The sequence below is a fragment of the Theropithecus gelada genome, chromosome X, assembly GCF_003255815.1.
Source record: "Theropithecus gelada isolate Dixy chromosome X, Tgel_1.0, whole genome shotgun sequence".
NCBI classification, from domain to species: Eukaryota; Metazoa; Chordata; class Mammalia; order Primates; family Cercopithecidae; genus Theropithecus; species Theropithecus gelada.
This window is the reverse complement of record NC_037689.1, coordinates 50,835,507-50,856,704: the sequence shown is the minus strand read 5'-3', so window position 1 is coordinate 50,856,704 and position 21,198 is coordinate 50,835,507. Positions and strand designations below refer to the sequence as shown.

The following is a 21,198-nucleotide window of genomic DNA, read 5'->3' as shown; positions in this document are numbered from 1 at the left end:
TGTATCTATTATTTCAGATCTATAGGTTTTTAAAATGGTTTTGTATTTTAAATTATATACCAGAATTAAAAGTGATTTACATATTAACATTACAATACTGCATGATGCTATATTCGTCTATATATTCACTTTTATCAAAAATTTTAATATTTTTATATGGTTTCATGTTGTTGTCTAGCATCCTTTCAACTTACATGATATTCTTTAGCATTTCATGTAGGGCAGGTCTACTGGTGATGAATTCGTGCAGCTTTTGTTTACCTGGGAAAGTCTTAATTTCTCCTTTTTTGGGGGCATGGGGGCGGAGGTTTGCTCTTGTCACCCAGGCTGGAGTGCAATAGCACGATCTTGACTCATCGCAACCTCCACCTCCCAGGTTAAAGCAATTCTCCAGCCTCAACCTCCCTAGTAGCTGGGATTACAGGCATACACCACCACACCCAGCTAATTTTTGTATTTTTAGTAGAGATGCGGATTCACCATGTTGGTCAGGTTGGTCTCAAACTCCTGACCTCAAGTGATCTGCTCACCTCAGCCTCCCAAAGTGCTGGGATTAAAGGCGTTACCCACCATGCTTGGCCTCTCCTTCATTTTTGAAGGACAGTTTTTCCAGATATAGTATTCTCGTTAGACTGTTCTTTTTTGTTCAGTATGTTGAATATATCATCCCACTCCCTTCCGGTCTGCAAGGTTTCTTTTATTTTCCCCCCCAATTTCAGAGCAGGTACTATTTATTAACTGACCAGCTTAGAAAAATAATCATGGTAGACACCTTAGTTCATTCTTCTAATAAGCCTGTTGATCTGGTCCTCCCTGTTGCCAGCATCTGCACCTTCTACAAAATGAGTGGTCTTTTTCTTCATTCCACCTCGTGGAGAAGATAATTTGAAGGGCCACAGGAAGTTATTTGCCTCCTTGAAGCGTTTTGCAACAGTATAGATCTTATGAAGCAGATCCTCCCTGCAGATGATGCCAAGAGATCGAGCAATCAAAGCGTTCTCTGTCAAACCAATTCGCTTCTTATTGATTTTGCCATAATCACGCTTATAGATTAGCTCATTTACTGACTTCAGATTGGGGTACCCCCATGCAACATATGACTCTACAATCCTCATCATGTTAATCGAAGCCTTGTTGAGTTTCACAAAGGTTCCAATGAAGATTTGACGAAAGCGAAGAAGCTGCAACACCTTTCAGACCTTTGGGCTCACGCCATTGATACCTCTAAGCCTGATGACAAACGCCAATTTGGGTTCAGCAGGTACATAGAAGTCGCCAGCTTTTCTTGCCATCCTTGCCATTCGAATTTCAGTTCTTTACATCTGCCTATATTCCTTGTGATAGTGCTTCGCTTTTTCATGGATAAGCTTCCTCCTTGCCTTTCGAAGCATCTTTTGGGCAAACTTCTTTCTCAGGCGCTTGATCTTCAGCTCTGCGAAATTCCTTCGCTTTTTCTTAACGGTTTCTGCTATAGCAGGAACCTTCTTCTTCTTCTCTTCTACACCCTCCATGGTTCCAGCCGGAAAAAGGGCTTTTTTTTTTTTTTTTTCCTTTTTATTTTCTTTTGAGATGCAGTCTCACTCTGTCGCCCAGGCTGGAGTGCAGTGGCGAAGTCTTGGCTCACTGCAAGCTCTGCCTCAGGGGTTCATGACATTCTCCTGCCTCAGCCTCCCGAGCAGCTGGAACTACAGGTTCCCACCACCATGCCCGGCTAATTTTTTGTATTTTTTTTTTTTTTTTTTTTTTTTTTTTTTAGCAGAGACGGGGTTTCTCCATGTTAACCAGTATGGTCTAGATCTCCTGACCCCGTGACCCGCGCACCTCGGCCTCCCAAAGTGCTGGGATTACAGGCGTGAGCCACCGCGCCCGGCCAAGGTTTCTGCTAAGAAATCCACTGATAACTTGTCAAAGCTACCTTGTATACGATGAGTCATTTTTCTTTTGATTTTTTAAAGGTATAGTATGACTTATTTCAAGATATATAAATATATATTAATTTTTAAGATTCTCTCTTTGTACCTGACTTTCTAAAATATAATTATAGTGTGTCTCTGTGTGGATATTTTGGGGTTTCTCCTAGAGTTCACTGAATTTCTTGAATTTATATTTGTATTTCTTTCCTCCATTTTGGGATGTTTTAGCCATTTTTTCTTAATTGAGCTCTCTGTCCCTCCATTTCTCTCTTCTCCTTCTGGCACATCCATAATGCATATATTGGCCCACCTGATGTCCCATAAGTCCCTTAGTCTCTCTTCGTATATGTTAAATCTTTTTACTTTTTGCCCCTCTGACCTGATAATTTTGAATAACAAGTCTTGAAGTTCATTGACTCTTTCTTCCACTTAGTCAAGTCTGCTGGTAAACCCCTCCAGTGACTTTTTTCAATTCAGCTATTATATCCTTCAAGTCCAAAATTTTTGTTCTTTTTTTATAGTTTCTACGTCTTCAGTGATATTTTCATTTTGTTCATTTTTTCCTGATTTTGTTTGTCTGTTTTCTCTCTTAGCTCACTGAGCATCTTTAAAACAGTTATCTTTAATTTTAAAATTTTAAAATTCCAGTGTAAAATTTCAGCATGAACACAGAAATAAAAACTCATTAGTCTAGATATCTGCTTTCTGGTGGGCATGAAATTCATCACTGACTTCAGCTCAAACTAGACAAATAAGATAAATAGAAAACCCTACCAACCAAGATTCTCTGTCGTCTTACACCCAACAGAGAAAATAACTCTTTAAACCATTACTGCATCTACAGAACTCATCAAATGATAAGACATTGAAATCAAATTTTCAACTACTCTTGCCAGTGATGTGCAATAACTTCACCAAATGGTAAGACCATAAAACTAAATTCCCAACCTTTCCTGCCAGCAATCAGAAATAACTTACTAGCTGAAAACAAACCAAAAGCAAAACACAAAATTAGTAGAGTGGAAAATAAAAATAAGAAAGACAGTCAACAAAATTATTTAGTCAGAAATCCTAGGTAGAAGCCTAGGTTTAAACTGCTCAGTAGGTGCCCTTCTCTGATGAGACAGTATATCTGGCTCTAGTAAGCAAATCATTGGGCATCTTGGTGGGAATACCTCCACAAATATTAAAAGATAATTTTCAGAAAAGGTAAAACAATGACTAATACAGATATAAAAATGAAAATGAGCATGTATTAAAAATATTATTTTTATTCATTCGATAAGAAAATCGGATAGATGTTATAACTAAAGTTCAAAGGAAAATTCAAAAGCACAAATTTCTGGGAGTAAGGGAATTGAATTTCAAATGGAGGCAAAGCTAGCTTACCCACAGTTAGGAGAGAAGTCATTGGAAATTTCGTGAAATTAGACAAAATTTAGAGAGTTATAGAATAGCTGAAAGGCAAAGAAAGACTAGAATCTAATAATCCACAAGCCTGTGCTATATGTGAAAATGCATGCCCTTCCATTGAAACACATATTTTCCCCTGTATTATTAAACAAAATAAAATAGCAAAACCTTATGAAATTATGAGTCATGAGGGAAACAGTATTAAAAGTTACCAAATAATGATTGAGGCTTATTCTGGCCCTTAGAGCTGGTATTCAATTTAGAAATTATTTAATATTTTCCATTTCTTTGGTTTTAAACTTTCAAAGCACTGATGCAAATGAAGTAATCCTCTTTTGCTAGGTAGTTATTTCTCAGTTAAGAAAATTCTTAACAATTAGAGCTATTCAAAAGTGGCATGTCTGCCCCTGTAGTGAGATTCCCAACACTAAGGATATTCAAACAGAGCTTAGCTGACTAGTTACTAAGAATTTCTCACAAGGGAATTCCTGCACTGTGTGGGAGGTTGGATTCCATGACCTTTAAGTCCTCTTGCAATTCTAAACTCTATGGTTCAACTCTAGATGTCCTAATATCACAGATTACTCTCCTTTAAAACAATTTGGCTTAAAGTCCTAGTCACATTTTAATTTCCATTGCTTTTTAAATTCAAACAGTTTAAAATCATACATTGACAAAAATACAATCTGTAGGTTCTGGATATAATATGCTCATTCATATATGAATTGAATAATTTTAATTTTCACTGTAAATGTCCGTTAGCAGACTGCAGAGAGAACTTCTCAGCATGATCTCGCAGCATGGTCCAAAGAAAAAGAACAGAGCCTGCCATAATGTTTAAAAGCAAGAGAATCAGAGAAGTTCACTTGGGAGGTGAAATCCTCCACAGTTATGCTTTTGTAAAGATTTCGGCCTTAGGGTCCTGTTCATTCCTGTCTCTCATTCAATCTCCATATTTCAGAACACAAAATACGTATCTGTTTGAAATTGTATAGAGTATTTTTCTTTGTCTCAATGTTAAATCCAAGAGTAATATTAAAAGTTGAGTGCATTTTTCTTGAATATGTATTCCACAACCTACTAAAACTTCTCACTGAAATGACTGAAATTTGGGAATAATAGGAAAACATTTTCACATTTTGAAAGATGACTTTTTTCTCTGAAAGACTGTACTATATTTGACATATATCATGCATTCACAGAATTACTAAATCTAGTTAAGCTGACTTAGCAATCATCTATTCCATATTAATAAAACTACCAATATTTTCATAGTTTTCATATATGATTTTTCAATTTCTTAAAACTACTCCTGACCAAATGTAAATTAATCTTTATTTACCTTCCTTTCTTATTTATACCTCTCTTTTGACAATGTCGTTTATTATTATAATTATTTATATATTAGGTATTGTCATAGCTTTCCCACTGGACTTTAAATCCTTGAATAAAACATGACTCATTTTGCATTCCACTTCCTTTACAAAGACCAGTATCCTAAGCATAACTCAGTAGCTTTGAAGAATATTTTATATTTCTCTTAATTTTTAATTCAATAGATTCTCATTGTTAGAACTGTTAAGCAATATGGGGTCTCATTGTACAACTCAAGGCACTGATCATTTCTGATTTTTAGATTTCATGGTTAATTGTTAAACTGTCTGAATGGAAATCATCTATGAAAATGCAAAAGAAAAATAAAAGAACCATAAAAAATTCATTAGCTTTTAATAATTAAAAATGTTAATGATAAACTATTGCACCTTCTACTTCAGTTTGATGTCATAGTGTAAATGACTATGAGTTTGATTTTTTTTTTTTTTTCACTAGGGACATTCAAGTTTGAATTCTAGATTAACCACTAAATTTTGGTGACATATTTGGCCTTTCCAAGTCTCAATTTCAACACCTAAGACTGGATAATAATTCATACCACATAGGGTTGAGATAAAGTGATCACGTGCAGTGCTCAACTGAGGGCCAGGCAATCACTAAATGATACCTATTATTGGATGTGACTTAGCTAGACCCTATTTTTCTATATTGCCCATGTTGAACTTTACCAGAGTCCTCCAATCCTGAAAAACAATGATGGTTAAAGATGTCTTCCCACCCTTTTACTTCTGGAGGCTTACTGCCTTTCCTGTATGGCTTAGATAAAACTAACAGATGCCCCTCTTGTTTACTTAGACAAGGCCAGACACGGACCCTCCAAATTCCCAATCTTTATCCCATAAATGATTAGATGAACTAATTGTATCCTCTGACTAATCTGGATAAAATACCTACCAGTTTGGCTTCACCAAATTTAACTAAAGCTTCTCTCTTTCCTTCAGGTCTCTGAACTTTCACACATGCACACAGCCTGAGCCAGCATACAACCTCTCCTTAAGAGGCCTCCTGGACCACTGACTTATGTTAGCGAAAAGCATTCCCTAATCAACTATACGATCATGTCATCATGCCACTCTTTCATACCACTTCCCTACACCTAGTTCTTCCTCACTTTGCTCACTATCCGCTATAAACCAAAATCTCAGTGACATATTTGGCTTCTCTGTGTCTCAATTTTGACACCTAAAAATGGATAACAATTCATACCACTTAGGGTTGAGATAAAGTAAGCATATGCAGTGCTCCGGTGAGGGTCAGGCAAAGAAAAGATTTTTACCTGACTTTGAAAACACAAATCTCATAGCTAGAGCATTCTTCCTACTGCAATAATCCCTCTCCCAGCTCTTACAATAATCCTTCTGAATAGAGCCTCTCCTTATCTATGTCTGGATTGTTTATGCTTGACAATATCTGTATTATGTGGCTTAATTACTATTTATTTCTATTAAATTAAAGTATATTTTAAAGCAAACAGAGAGATGAATAAGCATAATATTTATTTGACAATCTTTCATAGAATGTGCGTTTTATCTACTTTATTGAACTGTGGACATCAAAATGATGTTTAGTCTAATTTACTTTCAAAATGACATGCTTGCAACTAGAAGCTTTAAACAGGATGCGGTACTTTGAAGATGGAAACAATAAGTTTATTACTACATGGATTCCTGTAATTACTGGCTTCACAATTGGAGATTACTATCCTCCATCTCTAGGATTCATTTTAACTCTAGTCTCCTGACTCAAAATATATGATTAAAAAAACATTTCCTGTTTTATTACAGTGTTTTAAAGAAAGGTATTAGAGCAGGCAAATCAATTCCTAGTTACATCATTTTGTCCATTATTTTGGTGAATCATATATTAGAATAACTATGATAATGGGATGGGTATGTATTAAATATGACAGAGTAGCATTCTCAAAATCGATGTATTCCCTACTCACTGACTTATAAACAAGAATATGAAACACACAAAGACTGACAGGATTCTAAAACAATCTATGAATTATTTAATATCTTCACTGTTTTTCATATAAGAAGTGAACCAGAAACATTGTAAGCATGGATTCTGTTCTGCTAAATAGATGGCCTTACTCTTGAAGTTGGAAAATTAGGTTTGGATAGTTATTTGATTTAGAAAACAAGTTCAAAAATAACTTTCTTTTACATAACATTTCAGGACAGATCTCACTTCTGGCTGCCCATCAGAATCACCTGGTGAGATTTAAATATAAATATAGATGCTTGGGCCTCACCCTAAACCTCCTAAATTAGAAATATTGAAAGCAGAGGCCAGGAATTTATGTATTTCAAACTTTTGATTTTGTTACATGGTGAGGATTTTTTTTTTTTTTTTTTTTTTTTTTGAGACGGAGTCTTGCTCTGTTGCCCAGGCTGGAGTGCAGTGGCGCAATCTCGGCTCACTGCAAGCTCCGCCTCCCGGGTTCACGCCATTCTCCTGCCTCAGCCTCCCGAGTAGCTGGGACTACAGGCGCCCGCCGCTGCGCCCGGCTAATTTTTTCTATTTTTAGTAGAGACGGGGTTTCACCATGGTCTCGATCTCCTGACCTTGTGATCCACCCGCCTCGGCCTCCCAAAGTGCTGGGATTACAGGCGTGAGCCACCGCGCCCGGCCCATGGTGAGGATTAAGCAACATCTAAGGCTATAAAGCCTTTTTTGCCTCTGATAATCAATAAAATTGGATTATTATAGTCTTTAGAGATACCTGCATTTCTCTTGCCTTAAATATGAGTTTCTCAGGAAAATAAACATAGTTCATAGCTGGTCTGTACTCCTCACTCCTTCAAGTATCAAAAATGAATCACAACTGAAAAATAAAGTCAGTTTTATTCTTGTGAAAGGACAGACAGAATAATACAAATCTTGTAGAAAATCTTGATTTAATAGTTGGACTGGCTTTTATGTTGTTTTTTTTTTCTTTTTCATCAAGAATAAAATGAGGGTGCATTTCATTCAATAAGATTTAAATTAAGCATGGAAACACAAATGAACTGCAGCTTGCACGTTTCTGTTGCTGCCAATTCTAAATTCAGTTCTAACAAGAGAAGCATCATCCATGTTTGCAAAGCTACAGCTGCCAGCTTTGGGCCAGTGGAGGGAATCAAGTTAGGATGAGCGCAAAATCAGCAGCTCGAGGGTTAATCATGCTTTGTTTGCCAAGGTGGTATGCCTGAACCTTTGCTCTGATGGCTAATTTGTTCCTCTGATGTGACAGAGATATCTAATGCTCTTCTCAATCTGGTTCTTTTTTCCCTCCCAGCCACATGAAAGAATGGTAATTCTTTGCCACCTTGCCCTTGGCAGGATCATGAGAATAATTCTGGCCAAAGAGTTGTGGACAGAAATGTTGTACATCACTTCTGGACGATAGCATTTAATTAAATTGCAAGATTTTCTAGCACTCCCCTTCCTCCTGCCACAGTGACCAGGAGCATTCCACTTGGTAGAGTCTTCCTCAGGCCTGAGTCTGGGATAGCATGCAACATGGCCCACGTTCCGTCTTAGTCCATTTTGTGTCCCTATAAAGGAATACCAGAGGCAAAGAACACAGATTTATTTGGCTCATAGTTCTGCAGGCTGTACAAGAAGCATGGAGCCAGCATCTTCTTCTGATGAGGGCTTCAGGGAGCTTCTATTCATGGTAGATGGCAAAGGGGAGCAGACATTACATAGCAAGAGAAGAAGAAAGAGAGAGGTGCCAGGCTCTTTTTAACACCCGCTTCTTAAGGGAATAAATATAGATGCTTGGGTCTCACCCTAAACCTCCTAAATTAGAAACATTGAAAATAGGAGCCAAGAATTCACATATTTCAAACTCTTGCCAAATGATTTTGTTATATGGTCAGGATTAAGCAACATGTAAGGCTACAAGGCTTTTTTGGGCCTCTGATCATCAATAAAATTGGGTTACTATAGTCTTTAGAGATACCTACATTTCTCTTGTTTTAAATATGAGTTTCTCAGGAAAATAATAGAATGAGAATTTACTCATTACCATGAGGATGCCACCAAGCCGTTCATAAGAAATCCACCCCCATAATCCAAAGACCTCCCATCCCACTAAGCCCCACCTCCGATATTGGAGATCCCATTTGAATATAAGATTTGGAGCAGACAAATATCCAAACCATATCAGCCACCAACTCCATCCTGAAATAGACATGCAGCAAGAGCTAAACGCAAACATATCTTCTTTCTTTTTTTTTTTTTTTTTTTTTACAGTTTTAGCCCATTCATATTTGGGGCTGTTCATTACTACAACGTAACCTAGACTATTCTGACTGATACAGAGGGCAGGTTGATGGAAATCCATTACAAGATGCAAAGTAATCAGAAGCACAACATATATCTACTTTTGGAACATTCATTTTTACTTTTGTGTTGTACCTATTCTTTAACTCTCTAGAGGCATTCTCCTTCCGTAACCTAAAAGTCAATGCTAAAGGAAGAAAATGGGATTAATCATGTATGCCTAATCATGAGTTAAAGTCAATGTGCTCTTTCTATCCATATATTACATTTTATAAATTATTCATAATTTTAATCAACCCTACTTCTATGAATTGCACTATTAATGATTCTTAGAAGCTGTTTTCTAGGTTGAATAAAATTCTTAACTGCTGAAAATCCACAATCATTAATCTATGAGAATATTACCATCTTTTTTCCCTGTGACGCCTTAATCAAAGCTTACACCCATCAATAAGTAGAGAAATCAACATGGTTCCTTCTGATTATATACCAAGAAATTTGGCTTGATATTTAGAGAGAAGAAAGACTTCTATCTGGATAACCTCAATTAAAACTGATTACTGTTCTGAATTCTTCCCATTCTTTCTTTAGAGGTATCAGAAAAGCAAATGTAACACAAGCCAGCAGATTCCTATTTACTGCTAATTCATGCCAACTTGGAAATGAAACCAAGAACATCTTAAATCTAAATGAAAGCATGAAATGAGAAAACACAAAGTACCACTTGTACTGCCAGCTTCCTTATAATAACACCATGTTCATTATAAGGATGCTGGTTCATTGAAAAATATTTCAGTTGATACAAACATTATTGAAAGTGTGAATTACACACCAAACATATGGTTCTCACATAGTCACTTAAGTTTGGCATGAAATAATTAACTCAAGATAACCTAGTGTGTATCATTGTCTCCTAGATAACTGATGCTTGAATGTTTCTTCCATTTATCATCATGTGCACATATCTGAAACATATATTTGGGACATATTATAGCCATGAAGGTTGTAATTTATGCAGGCAATACCTGTAGAAGTTTATATTTCTGTTTATTTTCTATATTTTAAATACCAGTAGTATGTTAATAAAAATGATGGTGGATACTTCAGGCTTAATGCTATGCTACTATGAATGTATGTATTTTCATGTTGACTACAACATTTTCCACATTTCACTGAGAATGAGGCCTTCATTGGAAGTGGAACAAAAACACTTTCTAAAAAGCAATGAATAAGGCCTTGAGTATGAAAATCTCAACCACTTATTGTTATGTGTTGACAGTCAGGCACTGCAAAACGCAGTGTATCTGCTGTGTCACTTGGCCCTTGATTATTGAGTTATTCTCCCTCAAATGTTCAGATATTGTGATTTCCTCATTCTCCTTAAACTATATTCTTTCTTTTTCCCCCATCCATCTCACAAAGTATATATGTGTGTGTGTGTGTGTGTGTGTGTGTGTGTGTGTGTATATATATGTATGTGTGTATATATATATGTATGTATGAATGACAGGAGAAGCAAAAAATCTGAACGAGGTGGCTGAAAGAAGCCAATGAGCCAAATAAGTCCCATATTACCCTAAAATCTGCTGCTCACAGAATTTTAAGACTACCTCCAATATTCTTCTTAATAATGATATTAGAAAACAGTAATAGAGAACAAAGATGTGCTGCTGAGAACTCTATGTACATTAACTCTCATCCTTATGGCACCACTTAGGAGATACAGGCGCAGAGCAGTCTGAGCAGAGAGTCTAGGATTCCCATCTATATACAAGAAAAACTCCTAAATACCTCTCTCCCCTTGCTGCAACATACTTACTTTGAAGTGAAAAGCAAATTGAAGGCAGAATAGCAAGGTTTTTCATCATGAAGCTAATAAGAGAAGGAAAATGTCATATTTATCTTTTGTAGATAATGGGGCTTATAGACTGTATTTGTGTAATACTATAGTTCTACTGTACAAACTTTTATTATCCTTCTCTTGAACGACTTTTTCCCAAAGTCTCTGCTACAAAATGTCTTTTAGCATAAGACTATGCCAACTGGCATGGCCAAGCTAGTAAAAACAATGAAGACAAAATGACTTAAAGACCTGTACTCATGGAGGACAAAACTAGCCAACAATCAATAATCAGTGACCTGTTTTCCATGGAAATCAATTTGTAAAAGCAATTAAAGTAGTAGACCATCCTGAGTACTCTGTTTAAATATATATATATATATATATATATATATATATATATATATATATATGTTTGCTTCTTTGTTTTTACTGCTCCTTAAGGAGAAGGGCTAACTTCTAGGCAGTGGGCCCAGAGTTGGCCTGATTTTTAAAAATAGCATTATTTATAAGGACATTTTAAAAATATGTATTATGTGCCAATTGTATCAAATCAAATAAGTGATCTCATATAATCATCACAATAAATGATTACATAGCTATGCTAGATCATATAATTTATCCTCTAAAGTGGGATACTTTTAAGAATTAAGGAAAATTCTTTTAATAATTGGGCAGCAGCCAGGTACAGTGAATCATGCCTGTAATCCTAGCACTTTGGGAAGCCAAGGTGGTAGGATGCTTGATCCCAGGAGTTTGAGACCAGGCTGGGCAACATAGGGACATTCTGTTATTACAAAAAAAAAAAAAAATTTATTAATAGCCAGGCATGATAGTGGTTGCCCCCTGTATTCCCAACTAATCAGGAGGCTGAGACAGGAGGATTGCTTGAGTCCAAAAGGTCGAGGCTGCAGTGAGCTATGATCATGCCACTACACTCCAGGCTGGGTGGCAGAGCAAGATCTTATCTCAGATAATAATAATAACAACAACAATAATAATAATAAGGCAATGTTATGTTTAAAAATATAGTCTGTACTCTTTAGGCAAATAGAGATTACAGTCACCTTTTATCTTAAACTTTATAGCTGAATACAGTGGAGGCTGAAAGAATTTAAGAGGCTTGTCCAAGGTTTGATCACAATGAGGTAACAGAATCAGAACTTAAATTCAAATGAGCCTGACACCAAAGCCCATGCTTTTAACCATTCTGCTCAATCGTAGTCACTACAGCAGGGTATACAGTACAGTGTAGTGATTCTCAAACTTTAGCATATATGAGAATCACCTGGAAGTGCTGATAATATGTACATTCCTGGACCCTACCCTAATCACCTGAGGTTACTGATAAAATGTACATTCCTGGGCCCTACCTTAGCCCTACATCATAACTCAGCTCAGAACACTTAGAGGTTCTGATCTAAGAGTCATGATGTAGGGCTAAGAAAAATTATATTTTTGCAATCACATCCCTCTTATGAGATTCTGATGAAGGTGGGTTGCTGCTGCATTTGGAAACACACTGTTCTATCCGGACAAGCTCTTATGAGCCAAGTGTGTGCTTTCCTAAATTTAACAGGGTCAAAAAAGGAAGAATAAAGGAAAACAAGGTTGTTAAAGCTTATGCTGTTCCTACTATAAAATAGCAAACTATGAAACTGTAAAAGATACAATATAACCAGATGTACTTTGTTACCTGGAATTAGGTTAGCAGGTCTATGTTATCTCATTGCATTAAGCCATGTCCCTGAATTACTTTAAAAATAATTATTTCTCTCCCACTCAGAATTATTGTTTATATTCCTTTTACGGTTATGTTCCTTCTATTCACTCTGAACAGAATCAAGCTGTTTTTCTCTTACCAGCTTAGTGCTATAATTCTTTCCTTTCATACATGTGTATGTAATAAATGATAAACTCCAACTAACACCATAATAAACCTTTACATTTTTAAATATGCTACTAATAATTAAGCCACAAATTAATATTTTCACTTTCTCTCCTTAGTTCAGTGACTTGTATGACTTAGTCGGTGGGTGCTTCACAAATATTTGTTTACTTAATTCCTAACTAAAAGGTTTAAAACCATCACTCCATATTGGACTAACTTGAGTACAATTCCCATACAAATAATGGATATTACCTACTGTGGTTATTTCTACTTCACTTAGTAAATTACAATATTTTCCCCAGATTCCCCTTGGAATTAAGTAACATTGACTATATCAAAAAAGTATTTAGTTAACAGAGGGGTTAGTAGAACACATAGGTGATCAAGCAAAACATAGCACAGTTGAATTCTCAGATGCAGCCCACTAGTAAGCAGACAAGGGCATTTAAATTGCGCCCAAGTGTTTTGCAGCATCATGGAAGAGATATATAAAGAAAATAAAATTAATAGAATGTTAGGAATCTAATTTTCCTTTTCTTTCAATGTGTTACCATGGGGGTAACAATATCTTTAATTATGGAAGTGTTCATGTCTAAGAATCATACAACTCTTTTCATATTTCTATTCTATAAATGACGTAATTTTAGTTAAAAGTTCAAGGAAGTTGTTATTTATAGTGACGAAACCAAAGCACAAAAGAAATCAGAAAATACCTGGTATGGTACAATAAACTAGTGGTCAAATATATAAGGAATGTAATGCCTACAGTTAAAAAAATAAATACTCCAATTTAGAAATCAGGAAAGGATCTGTTTGGCAGATCCTCAAAATATTAAACATAGAATATGTTTACATATTAAAAATAATCCAACAACTACACCTCTAGGTATATACCCAGAAAAACTGACAACAGGTGTTAAAATTAAAACTCGCATACAAATGTTTATAGCAGTACTACTCACAACAACCAAAAGATGGAAGCAACAGAAATGAACATCAACTGATGAATGTATATCCATAATATGGCATAACATGGATAATAAAACATGTTATACCCATAATATGGAATATTATTCAGCAATAAAAAGGAACAAAGTAGCGATACACGCTATAGCATGGATGAATCTTGAAAACATTATGCTAAGTGAAAGAAACCAGATACAAAAGGCCATATATGATTTCATTCATATGAAATGTCCAGAATAGGCAAATCTATGGAGACAAAAAGTGGGTTAATGGTTGCCTAGGGATAGTGGATACAGGAAAATAAGGAATGACTGCTAACAGGTATGGGTTTTGGGGGGGGTTAAATACAATATTCTAAAATTGGCTGTGGTGATGGTTGCACAATGTTGTAACTATATGAAAAGCTATTAAATTTTAAAGTTTAAGAGGGTGAATTGTATGGTATGTAACTTACACCTCAAAAAAGTTGTCAAAAATAAAGTAAAATAAAATCTACACTGAATGCCATTGGTGTTAACTTTAAAGTGATGAAGTTTATTTTATATGAATTTCATCTTAATTAAAAGGAATACAATATAACCTAAACATTTTTTTCATTTTCTACTCCAGTAAGTTTTCATTTATTATCATATCCCACTTTACTTACTTTCTTTTAGCCCCTTAGTGCCTATGCAGTTTATATAAGTATTCCAATATATCAAGGTATACTTTATTCAGCTACAGGCTTGACTATAATGTATAGCAAATAAATAACAACCCACTAATAATTCAATAATGATATAAACTATAATAAATGAGGACCTTTAGTTGAATTTTAGAAATAATTAATACTAAAATTTTTAAATGGAAGCAAACGTAAGAAGAGATGCTGGGAATTAATCTCCCCAATCCACTCTGCATGAATCTGATTATATGATGGCAGTGAGGCTGATTCTGGATCTCAACTAAAGGAGAATATACAAGCTTGAATTTAGAGGAAACATACACACAAAAATAACGCTAGGCAAAATGTTTTAAAGTAACTAAGACTATTGGAGTTTAAGAAAGCAAAGATTGAGGACACTGTAGTACCAATCTTCATTTATTTAAAGGCTTTTACATATTAAATGCAGCATGCATAAATTAATAAATTCTCCTCATAATGATATTACTGCAAAGCATGGGACAGGGAACAACAGAGAGTTTTATCTTTCTTTAAACGAAGGAAGTTTTACACCATCAGCGGATCATGAAGACAAGGAAGATTTTACATCCTAAATGGATAATTAAGACAAGCCTAAAATAAAATCAATGATCAATACAAGAAATTTAATGGTATAAGAGGATAAATTACACACATACAAAGAGGAACTTAATGTAAGTGATGTCTCAACTGTGATGAAGCTAGTCAATGATGAAGACTAAATATGGTATTGAGAGTTACAAATACAGGTTGGTGAACTAGAGATTATTATATGCAATGGAAAATTGATGCAAGAGATAATATATGGAAAATGGTGCAAGTGCGTGGCATGAAGGAGGCAGTAAGAAGAGAGACCTGCTAAAGGGCAAGAAACCTCTAGAAGAAACTAGAGAATGGGTAGGAACACAGGTAGCAAAGAACGATTTCTGGCAAGGAGTACCATGTTGAAGGCTTGAGAAGTGGTTATAGAAATGGAGAAGGGGCAAAGACGTAAAACCCTAGCAAATATCAATAGGTACTAATGTAGGTGGTGCATGGTGTAAATTGAATCTAGGAAAGGAAGGTTTGAAAAAAAGTATAAACTAAATGTGAGTATACAAAATTAGTTCACTCACTATTTAACACAATTCATTTTATGGATGAAAACTGAGTATCAGAAAGAAATTCTGACTAGCTAAAGGTACATAACTAACTGGTAAATGACTAAATGGATTCCAGCACAAATTGATCTGTCTCTACTTGATACGCCCATGATGATGTTGGCTCTCAGTTTAGGGGAAAAAGGCAAGAGAAGAAATAAGGGCCAAGAGCATGGAAATAGACCCTAAGATTTGACAAAGAGTATGTCATTGTTTACTTTGGTGACTATACTTTTTTTGTAGTTATACTGTTATAAACTGATGTAAATTTTTGAAAAATAAAGAGATTGTGAGAACATATCAAAGTTTAAGAAGGTAAATATAAGCCAGTTTTGGATTTCCTATAATAGACAGGAGTAAAGTAAAATATTTGAAATATCTGACAAGTATGAAATTTTATTAAAAATTTTAACTAAATGTGTCTCTTGAGTTTAGTATATAAGAAAATGGAAATCAAATGAAGCAGTACAAATATTAAGTGACATACCTGAAAGCAATCCCTGCAAGTAAAGTTTGCTAGACACTGAAATTTGTTACTAAAGGAAACTGGGGAATCTGCTTTACTCTTTCTATTTTACTCACCTGAAAAAATCCAAAGCATATTTAAAATAATTCTCCCTGTATGCCATGTGTCCATCAGAACAGTGGCCTATGTTGAGAGAAACTGCAACATCTGAGTCTTGCTGCTAACCACCTGTTTGCCTCCATTTAAACAAAGTCATATTTTTAGGTTTTGTCCCTTTAGCAACCCCCTTCTGAGAACAAATTCTGGAATAAGTTAGGATTCAGTCGGACCATAAGAAGAAGAGACTCCTAAACAGGCTTAGACAAGATACACATTTATTTCTGACTCCCATTAGAGATGTCTGCAGGCGAAAAGTCCAGGACTGCTGTGGCACTTCAATGACGTCATCAGAGAACAAACTTTTGCCACGTGGCTCAATATTCTACCACTCCTAGAGTGTGGTACTTATCTCCATGGTCAATTATGACTAGCAAAGTTCTAGCCATCACACCTCCATGCCAGATAAAAGGAAGACAGATATGAAAACAAAAGGCACGCTCTATTCCTCTAGATTACCTGTCAATCCCACCATTGATATTTCAGTGGTGACTCCTTGAAGCAAAGATGGATAGAAATTAGCTCTCTGCCTCACATGATGATGCATCTCACTTTAAAATAATGACAAAAATCTTCAAGAGACCTTGGCACTGGCAGATTTTACAGGTCATTTTCCATGGCCATTGTACTCCTGTACTTGACAAATATTTCATACCTTTTGCTCTCCCCCTAAATTGTCCAACCTTTCCTCAACTCTCAAATTGCCCATCCCTCAGTGGCCCATTTCTCCTTCTCATTCTCAGATGATAATCTTGCACTTAACTTTAGTGAAAAATAGAATGAATATGAACTATACTGTATCATCTTGTTATGACGAAATGTAAAAAATTCCCTAACTTTATCTGTGCAGTCTGCCTTTTTTCCCAGTTACAATGTGTAAATCTAATGTATAACATGTAACTCTCTAGAGTGGTACTCTGGAATGAGATAACTTGAGTTTGGAAACCACCTCTATCAATTACTAGCTTAACCTGCTATGTTTATTTTTCTGTCCATAGAAAATGGAGGTGATAAAATATAGCTTACAGGGTTATTTTTAGAATTAAATGAGTTAATATATGTAAGTGACTCATAATAAATGATGGCCATTATTGTCATTACCCGAGTCCAAGCCCTCCACTAGGGCAATGGATTCCATTCTTCATGCCTACTCAAAGAATTTATTTATTTATTTATTATTTCCATAGTTTTTTGGGGGGAAACAAGTGGCATTTTGTTAGAGTAAATTCTTTAGTGGTGATTTGTGAGATTCTGGTGCACCCACTACCCGAGCAGTATACACTGAACCCAATTTGTAGCCTTTTGTCCTTTACCTCCTTCCCACCATTTCCTCCAGAGTCCCCAAGGTCCACTGTATCATTCTTATGCTTTTGCATCCTCATAGCTTAGCTCCCATTTATGCGTGATAACATACAATGTTTGGTTTTCCATTCTGAATTACTTTGCTTAGAATAAGTCTCCAGTTCCTTCCAGGTTGCTGCAAATGCCATTAATTCATTCTTTTTTAACAGCAGAATTTACTATTTGAATATTTCCTTTTCTCTGCAGCATCATAAATTTCTCCCTCTTTGTTTGAAACATTCCTATTAGCATACAAACGTATTATAATGTCACCCATTTAAAAAATAACCTTCCTAAGTCCCATGTCTTTACTCAGCTACAAGAGCATTTCTGCGCTCCTTTTATAGCAAACTCAGTAAAATATTTGTTTATGCTCTTTGCTTCCACTTCCTCACCTCCTATATTTTTCATTAACTGTAGTTTTTAATTTCTCTATTGAAACTCTTCTTTTCAAGGCCAACATTTTCTTGCATCTTTCTAAATCCAATGAGCAATTTTGACAGTTCTCATCTTACTCAATTTCTTTACAGCTTTTGCCAATTGATCACACATTTCATCTTGAAGCATATTCCACTTGGCTTGGGGGCTGTGACACTCTCCTAGCTTTCCTTCTAACTCGCTTTGCACTCCTTGGTCTTCTGTGAAGGTTCATCTCTTCTGCTAAACAACTAAAATTTAAATACCTCAAGATTTAGTATTCGGACTTCTCTGTCTACAATCACTATCTTGATGATACCTATACAGACTCATGGTTTTAAATACCATTTACATACCGAGTCCTCTCAAATTTATGTCTGCAATTCAGATCTCTTCCATGAACTCTAGATTCCAATGTTTTAATTGCCTACTCAACAGCTCCGTTTGAATATAGAGAAGGTCTCACAAATCTAACATAGTTAAAACTGAACTCTTAATTTATTTATTTTTTTTATTTTTTTTATTTTTTTTTTTTGAGACAGGGTCTCCTTCTGTCACCCAGGCAGGAGTACAGTGGCATGATCTCGGCTCACTGCAACCACTGCCTCCCAGGTTCAAGTGATTCTCCTGCCTCAGCCTCCTGAGTAGCTGAGATTATAGGTGTGTGCCACCACAACCCAGTTAATTTTTGTATTTTTAGTAGAGATGGGGTTTCGTCATATTGGTCAGGCTGGTCTCGAACTCCTGACCTCAGGTGATCTGCCCGCCTGGGCCTCCCAAAGTGCTGGGATTACGGGCATGAGCCACTGCACCTGGCCTGAACTCATGATTCTTAACAACTCCCTGTCAACATAAACCTTCCCATCTTGGTAAACGACACCAGAATCTACCTGATACCAATAAAAAACATCCTTGACTCAACTCTTTTTCCAACACTCTACATTCAACTCAACAGCAATTCCTATTAGCTCTACTTTGGCATGTATCCGGAATCACCTCTTCCCACCATTGTCACTGCTGCCACTTTAGTTTAACCACCATCATTTCCCAGGGAAATGCTATGATAGCTTCTCTACTGGTATATCTACTACCACTGGACAGACCAGAATGGTCTTGGGAAAACTTTAATGACGTTCATAGCACTGCCCTACCCACAGCTATCTCATGTCTGCCTCATAGGCTACACTGATCTAAAAGCAGCCCATGAGGCCCTAAATGATCACTGACTTTATTTCAGATCACTCTCCTTCATACCCACCACTAGCCTCCTCCTTTTCTACAAATATCCCAGCTTTTTTCTCATCTCAGGGCCTTTCACACTGTAGTTCCCACTGTCCAAACACGCTACTACCATATCTTCGCATGACTTGCTCTCTCACTTCATTTAGAACTTTCTCTGCTCAAATGCCTCCTTCTCTAAACAATCTTTCAAGACCACCCTATCTAAAATAGTTATTCACTCTATTTTTCATAACTCTTTCCCTTAGTCGCTCTGGTTTTTATGAGAGTGTTTCTCTAGCAAAAACTATATCCAAGTTTTAAAAACTTATTTGTTATCTTACTTGATAATTGTTATTTTATAAAATGTCAGCTCCATGAGAGCAGAAGCACTTAACCTGGATATGGTATAGGCACTAAAAGATTATGATTTTGAATTCATAGATTTAAATATGATATTTTCTATTTAATTTTAACTACAAATAAAAAGATGCACTAAAGAGTCCTAAGTGTCGGGACTGTGCATTACTAAATTTTGAATATGCTTAACAAAATCACTGCTTTTCTAGGCTACTAAAGCCACATTTTTCTATCTTTCTCTTATCCCAGTAGAATATAATTGTCCCCCAACTGGAATGTTTTAGGTTTTGGATATTCCTAAAACTCAGATAAAATAAAAAATAGCATATATATGTATAGTGTATGTGGTAGAGTTGTGATGAACATGTCTTTGTGAGAAACAAGCGTATTTCAGAACACTGGTATTCAATTATCTTTCTTGCTCAGAAACAGCTATATTATATTTATAATATGCAAAAAAATAAGGCAAGAGTATAAACAGTAAACCAATGTATATCAGTTGAATGAGCCAAGCTTGGGAAAATAGTTAGAAGTTCAAAGAATATATGAATGGTAATTGAAAAAAGCATATATTAATGAATCTATTCATATCTTAGAGAAAACCGTTATATATGCAATTTGCAATCAAAACACTCAATCATCTGAAGGTTTTCATCCACCAAATCTTTCACAGTGTATTTGGTTGGTTGATAAGTTGAAATCTAGGTATAGTAGTAGTCACTAATCTAGGTTTTAAAGAAATATATATTCAAGATGTAATTCCTATAAATGGTCTAGATGTGTTTTTTTTTCCTACATTTCTCTAAAAGGTATTATAATAACACATTTACAGCATTTACTACATGCAGACATGGCTCTAAGTATCTCATATATATTAAATCATATAATCCTTGTAACAAACCCTTTCTATCAGGAAACCTATCACTTTCTTTACTTAATTCAAGGATTGACGGAAAAAAAAAAAGTGGGGGTGGGGGGGCGTAGGCCAAATCATTCCAAGCACCTGTTTCTGTAAATCAAGGTTTATTGGAACACAACCACACTCTTTTTTTTTTTTTTAACATATTGTCTATTACTGCTTTCATGCAACAAAGGTAGACCTTAGTAGTTGCAAGAGATACTACGTGGCCTGCAAAGCCAAACATATTTTCTATCTGGCTTTTTGTATAAAACGTTTGCAGGTCCCCAGTTTAATCTAATAATACAAGGTTTGAGGCCAGGCACAGTGGCTCATGCCTGTAATCCCAGCACTTTGGGAGGCCAAGAAGGGCAGATCGCCTGAGGTCGTGAATTCGAGACAGCCTGGCCAACATGGTGAAACCCCATCTCCACCAAAAACACAAAAATTAGCTGGGTGTGGTGGGACATGCCGGTAATCCCAGTTACTCGAGTAGCTGTGCGAGAGATCACTTGAATCTGGGAGGCAGACGTTGCAGTGAGCCGAGATCGTTTCCACTGCACTCCAGCCTGGGCAACAGAGTGAGACTTCAGCTCAAAAAAAAAAAAAAAAAAAAGGCCAAGCGCGGAGGCTTACGCCTGTAATCCCAGCACTTTGGGAGGCCGAGGCGGGCGGATCACAAGGTCAGGAGATCGAGACCACGGTGAAACCCCGTCTCTACTAAAAATACAAAAAATTAGCCGGGCGCGGTAGGGGCGCCTGTAGTCCCAACTACTCAGGAGGCTGAGGCAGGAGAATGGTGTGAACCCGGGAGGCGGAGCTTGCAGT

General features: G+C 36.1%; 1 protein-coding gene and 1 pseudogene across 2 annotated transcripts in view; both read right to left on the bottom strand.

The window, feature by feature from the left end:
- Positions 1–21,198, bottom strand: part of LOC112615155 (interleukin-1 receptor accessory protein-like 1) — a 743,111-nt gene that overhangs the window by 433,677 nt on the left and 288,236 nt on the right. The gene's annotated exons all lie outside the window — the stretch shown is intronic.
- On the bottom strand, positions 711–1,523 carry LOC112616495 (annotated as a pseudogene). Its single transcript, XR_003117647.1, has one exon. The product of XR_003117647.1 is annotated as a 60S ribosomal protein L7 pseudogene (transcript).